This window comes from Delphinapterus leucas, chromosome 12 (assembly GCF_059928025.1).
Source record: "Delphinapterus leucas isolate spDelLeu-1000000601 "Yukka" chromosome 12, BTC_Dleu_Yukka2, whole genome shotgun sequence".
Taxonomy (NCBI): domain Eukaryota; kingdom Metazoa; phylum Chordata; class Mammalia; order Artiodactyla; family Monodontidae; genus Delphinapterus; species Delphinapterus leucas.
Window position 1 is genome coordinate 80637834 of NC_143140.1, and position 7172 is coordinate 80645005.

The window sequence follows — 7172 nt, forward strand, 5'->3', positions numbered from 1 at the left end:
CTACTTTTGTCTTCCTTTGAGGGTTTCCATGAAAAGTTTATTCCCCAAACTCTCCTGGTCAAGCTGACCACTCTTCTTCATGCCATTTTATACACACTTATAACCTCCAATAACTTCATTTCTGACTAAAAACCAAAGTTTCTATAGTCTACAAGGCCTTACATGACATTCTGTCACCCCTCTTCCTGTCTTCACTCTTAGTCCCATGAGGTCACACTAGCCTTTGCTATTCTTTGAACACTATGGGGCAGGGGATGGGGTGAGGGGCTCTGCCTGAGGCCCTTTGCATTGCTGTCCCATCTGGTTGGAACCCTCTTTCTCCAGCTATTTGCATAGCTCTCTTTCACCTCCTTTAGGTCCCTTGCTCATATGTCACCTCTCAGTGAGCCCTTCCCTGACCACTATAATTAAAGCTAACCTAGGACTTCCCTGATGGTCCAGTGGTTAAGACTCTGCACTTCCACTGCAGGGGGCACGGGTTCGATCCCTGATCGGGGAAGCTAAGATCCCACATGCCTTGTGGTGCAGCCAAAAAAAAAAAAGTTAACCCCACATACATACACTTTTACTTTTCTACATAGTGCTTTTTACCATCTAACATGCTAGTTAGGAATTTGTTTATATTTGTATGTTGTTACTAGAATGTCAACTCCAGAGGGAGAGCCAATTTTGTCTGTTTTGTTTACTGCTCTATCCTTAGTGCCTATGACAGCCTGCCACATAATAGGTGAATAATTATTTACTGATGAATGAATATTGGCGATTAATTAAAGAAATGCAAATTAAAATAACAATGCAATTGTTGATGGAAATGTAAAATAGTACGGCCACTTTGGAAGACAGTTTGGCATTTTCTTACAAAGCAAAACATTACCTTACCATGAATTCAAGCAATCACTCACCTAGGTATTTACCCAAATAAGTTGAGTCTTATGTCCACACAAAAACCTGCACACAAATGTTTATAGCAGCTTAATTCATACCTGCTAAAATTCAGGAGCAACTGAGACATTTTTTTAATAGGTGAATGAATAAACAAACTGGTTTAACAAGCTGGAATAAACAGCCATGCAATGGAATATTATTTAAAGATCAAAAGAAATGAGCTAGCAAGCCATGAAAAGACATGGCAGACCTTAAATACATATTGGTAAGTGAAAGAAGCCAGTGTGAAAAAGCTACATACTGTGTAATTCCAACTATATGACAACTATTCCTTTTCTGATAAAGGAAAATTATGTAAACAGTAGAAAGATCAGTGGTTGCCAAATTTCTGGCAGAATGAGGGAGAGATGAGGAGTTGAAACACAGGCATTTTTAGGGCAGTGAAACTATTTTGTATGATGCTATAATGGTGGCTATTATGTATTTGCCAAACCCTGAATAACTGTATGACACAAAGAGTGAACCCTATTATAAACTGTGGACTTTAGTTAATAATAGTGTATGAATATTGGTTTATCAGTCATAACAAATATGCCAGACTAATTCAATATGTTAATAATAGGGGAAACTAGGAGATGGAGGAGAGGGTATATAGGAACTCCCCATAATTTCTCCTCAATTGTTCTTTAAACCTTAAGTTGCTCTAAAAAAACTGTGTATACAGAAAAAAGATTTACCATTTTTCAACTTTTACTTAAGTGATTCAAAAGATAAACAGTCCTAAATATTAAATTTTACATATATACCACTTAACATATTTTATGATTTTATGGTTATATTTTCCATGATTATCTCTAAATATTGAGTCCCCTGAGATAGTAAGCTTCCACTCCTATCCAACCCCACTCATATAAAAATCTTAAACTTACTATAGCAGGGGCTTAGATCCAGGGGCTTTTGAGAACATTTTGATTGGCTGGAAAGCAGGACATTCCGCCCTCTCTGGGAGCAATCTTCACCTGCTTCTTCGTCTGCCTGTCCTTGTCAAAGACTTTAATTGCTCTTTCTTTTCTTTTTTTTTGCCATTTTATTTTTTTTAATTTAATTTTATTTTTTTATACAGCAGGTCCTCATTAGTCATCAATTTTATACACATCAGTGTATACATGTCAATCCCAATCTCCCAATTCATCACACCACCATTCCCACCAGCCACTGCTTTCCCCCCTTTGTGTCCATACATTTGTTCTCTACATCTGTGTCTCTATTTCTGCCTTGCAAACCAGTTCATCTGTACCATTTTTCTAGATTCCACATATATGCGTTACTATACGATATTTGTTTTTCTCTTTCTGACTTACTTCACTCTGTATGACAGCCTCTAGGTCCATCCACGTCTCTACAAATGACCCAGTTTTGTTCCTTTTTATGGCTGAGTAATATTCCATTGTATATATGTACCACATCTTCTTTATCCATTTATCTGTCAATGAGCATTTAGGTTGCTTCCATGACTAACTGCTCTTTCTTTATTGTGATTATTTTAGCATGACCTTTTCAGTAGATATTGGTATAATGTTTTGAAATGTGGGTTTTAGTATTATTCACACGTGGTGAGGACAACAGATCCCAAGAGGAGGGGGGACACACCATGCCGTGAAGGACCACACAGGAAAGCACCAGGGTGGGTCAGGAGGCAGAAGGAGGAAGAGGAAAGCATAGACAGAAGTCTTTACTGTGGTTTCTTTGGAGAAGGCAAGACAAGGGAGCATAAGCAGGATTAGCACTGGCTGGTTTGAATAATTTCAGTGGGCTCTGGGGGTTGGAGGCTATCTCTAGTTTTCTGGTACTTGGCCCTGGGATGATAAGGGCAGAGAAATATTGCCTCCTGGAGTTTAATAAAAGCCTGATAGTGGAGGTGATCTGGAGTATACGCTCTGGATTGGTTGGTTTACATATGAAAGGCAGGCTCACAGGGGAGCAGTTTACTAACTCTAGAAATTAGCTTAGCCCTAGGAGTCTCTCTTGGGTCAGCCAGGCCCCAGACAACAGAGCATCCAGAATACAGAAAATAAGAAAATATGGTTAATACATATAGATTATGAAGTTGCCCATAATTTTGCCACCAAATGCAGTAGAAGATGATAAAGTGCAGCTCCTGTGTTCTAGGGACTCAAATAGAGTGAAGCTTGACTCAAAAGAAGTAAATGCACTCCCCAACACTGGAAGCCCAATGAAGGCGGAGAAAAGACATCCTGCAATCTGCTTCTGCTTCCACATGGAGGCCCCTTCCGTTCCTAAAAAAGTCTTAAAAGTTCAAAGAAGACAAATAAAAATGCAGGCTTTTGCTTCCCGGGTGTCTGTACATAGCTTGTCTTTGTATCAGAGCACTCTCCTGTGTTCTGCTTTAACAGACAACAGCTGCATGAGGAAGACAGTGTAAATAGAATACAAATTAAACTGGATCTCTATGGCCTAGGTTTTGTACATACAGAAACTGCATGGTATTTAAATTACTGTTTGTCTCTAATGATGTATGCAGTTTCTTTAAAAACAAACCTCAAAAAAAGTCTTAAAAAAATCAAAAAACAAAAAATGCAGGCTTACCACAAAACATTACCTACTTAGCCGTGTTACTGAATATGAAATCATCCCTAAATAGACTCTCAAAAGGATTTCTACCTCCACCATTGAATTCTTCCTGCAATATTTATCACAGATGTCCTATATTTTTGAAATCGCATAGTATTTTTAAATATTTTGGATGTTTATTTTAATCTTTTATTTCCAGAATTTTTATCAGAATACAAATCAAACACTGATTTACAACTAATTTAACATCCTTGGACACAGATGTCTCTGCATGCTTTCAGGTTGTTGGAATCAGTTAGCTGGGGGAGCAGATGGCAGGGACGGCCTCTTTGTCCTGGGGCCCCTCTGGCTACAGTTGTGGTGGAGAAAGAGGCAAAGATCTCCCACAATTTCCTGTTTCTTCATTTCTCTCAAGTCAGATCATGTTCTTAGAAACTCAATTGAACAGAACACTTTGTAATAATCTCTATAAACATATAAAAACAAAGAAAATTAATTATGACTTTTACTTTTTAAACAACTTCTATGAACCAATAGAATGTATTAATTCAGAATACCAGGGTTAAAAACCACAGCTCCATCACTTAGTATCCTGTAACTCAGGGCAAAAAACTTAATCTCTATAAATACACAGAGAATAAGGGTACAGTCAAAACAGTTTTAAAATATCTTAGGAGAAAAATAAGGTAAAATGTGTAAATGGCTCTGGAGATGTAAAAGGAATATCTTTCTTGATTTCCTTTTTATCATCTCCTGGGGGTATTCAGGAAGTTCAAAAATGTGTAGTTGAGTAACTCTGGAAAATAATAGAGTAGACTGTGTTGCAATAGAAATGCAGTGATTCACTCTCTCCCAGAAATTGGAAACAGATACAGATTATGTCCCAGACTTCTCTTTGGTGCCAAGCCTGCTTTTGGATTACAGAAAAAGAGGAATTCAACTTCTGAGTGTGAGAATAATAAAAACAATGGGATCAGTAGTTTTTGCTTTTTTTTTTTTTTTTTTTGCCACACCGTGCCGGCATGCAGGTTCCCTGACCAGGGATCAAACCTGTGCCCCCTACAATGGGAGGGTGAAGTCTTAACCACTGTACTTCCAGGGAAGTCCCTAGATCAGTTGTTGAAAAAGGAAATACCTCAAAGTTTGGAGTCAAAGAGTACTATTTTGCGTGAAAATAAAGACGTATTTTTTATACCTCATATAGTTATCTATGTATCAAATTTTTTAAACAATATCTTCTGCTATACGAAAGATTATCTTCAAGAAACATAAAGCAGGGGGCTTCCCTGGTTGCGCAGTGGTTGGGAGTCCGCCTGCCGATGCAGGGGACGCGGGTTCGTGCCCCGGTCTGGGAGGATCCCACATGCCGCGGAGCGGCTGGGCCCGTGAGCCATGGTCGCTGAGCCTGCGCGTCTGGAGCCTGTGCTCCGCAGCGGGAGAGGCCACAGCAGTGAGAGGCCTGTGTACAGCAAAAAAAAAAAAAAAAAAGAAATGTCTTTAAAAAAAAAAAGAAACATAAATCATGTAATGTACACAGAAATACATTGGGTTTCTATAGGCAAACTGAACTCTTTTGGAGACAAACAAGTGTAAGAATAATGGATGGTCAGACAAAGGGGAGGGCTCTGTGAGTGACATACAGACTACGTCACTCACCTTCCCCAACTACTCTTTCTTTCAAATGTATTTTGGAAACTTATACATATATTACTAATTCAAATTACACAGATCCACATATGTCATATGTTCTGACCATTAGATTCGATTTGGTTATTTATTTATTTATCTATTTTGGCTGCACCAGGTCTTAGTTGCGGCATGAGGACTCTTAGTTATGGCATGCATGTGGGATCTAGTTCCCCAACCAGGGATCGAACCCTGGCCCCCTGCATTGCGAGCACAGAAACTTACCCACTGGACTACCAGGGAAGTCCCAGATTCGATTTGTTTTTAATCCCAGAGGTCTGAAACAATGAGAAGGCCAGTGGTTGCAGTTGAAACCCACCAGTGGGTGAGGCTTCATTGCAGAAACCACTTGCCAGTTAATAATGTTGTTGGGTATCTCATCGTAGGCAAGGAATTAGTTGAATGACTGTAGTTTACCATACAACAATTTTGGCCAAAGATTTTGTTCTTTACTCTAGCTAAAAACGCAGGCATGGGGGGAGGGGTTGATAAAAGAGGAAGAGGAGCTAAGAGAGAAACAGATTTCTTTTTCTTGTCAAAAGTTTTATTTTTTTTTACTATTTTTTTTCAAAAGTTTTATTTTAAAGAAAGACTGTTTCTTACTCTCCCTGAATGGCAACATCTCCAAGTTCTTCTCAATCAATATGCAATCCTGTTAACCTGAAATATCTGAATTCTTGGCATTTTCTGTGTTAACCTTAAAAATAAGCCAGTTATTTTACCAGCAAAATGAGTTTATTCAAGACTAGCAGAGCAACTGCAGTAAGGGACATGAAAACTAGATGAACCATAGGTTAAGTTGGAGGACAAAGGAAAGGGACTTGCTTTTATAGAGAAAAGGGGGGAGGTTAAGAGGGACTGTTTTGAGTAGAAATCCATTGGAAGAGGGCAGGCATTCAAACTTCTCATTGGCTGAATGTGGCAGTTTCTCATTGGCAGGCTACTGCTGGGTAAAGATAAAATCTTCCTTCTGCTGGAGTATTTCAGTAAGCCTCTTCCTTTTGGACATGCATGGTACCTCTCTCTTTCTGTTTGGGGTCTGCAGACGAAGGAGTGATCATGCATGAGAGCTCCTCCAGTCCTTCCAGATTTCATTTTATTTTATTTTTAACTTTTTAATTTAATTTTGTCATTTTTCTTCCAATTTTATTGAGATATCATTGACATATAACACTGTATAAGTTTAAGGTATACAGCATACTGATTTGACTTACATACATCATGAAGTGATTATCACAGTAAGTTTAATGAATATCCATCATCTCATATGTATACAAAATTAAAGAAATAGAAAAAAATTTTTTCTTGTAATGAGAACTCCTAGGATTTACTCTCTTAACAACTTTCATATATAACATACAGCAGTGTTGCCTATATTTATCATGTTTTACATTACATCCCTAGTACTTATTTATCTTATAACTGGATGTTGTACCTTTTAACTGCCTACATCCTATTCTTCCTCCCCCCATCTCCCAGACTTTATTTTTCTTTTTTTAAAAAAATAATTTATTTTATTTATTTAATTTTGGCTGCGATGGGTCTTTGTTGCTGTGCGCATGCTTTCTCTAGTTGCAGCGAGCGGGGTCTACTCTTCGGAGCACGGGCTCTAGGCACGCGGGCTTCAGTAGTTGTGGCACGTGGGCTTCTAGCCTACTCTAGAGCGCAGGCTCAGTAGTTGTGGTGCACGGGCTTAGTTGCTCTGCGGCATGTGGGATCTTCCCGGACCAGGGCTCAAACCCATGTCCCCTGCATTGGCAGGCGGATTCTTAACCAGTGCGCCAGCAGGGACGCTCCAGACTTTATTTTAAATGGGGTTTCTTTCATTTCATTTCACATTTGCTTTAGAGGGTTTCATCAAAAAAAAAATTATTTTTTTAATCTTAAAGAGGGAAGAAAATCTATCATCTTCAATTTATAGATTTTAATAAGCTCACTAGAAAAGTCCTGAGAGCCCAGGTGGCCTGGCTTCCAGTGGAGTGTTGTTTCCTCGCGTCTCCAGCGATCCG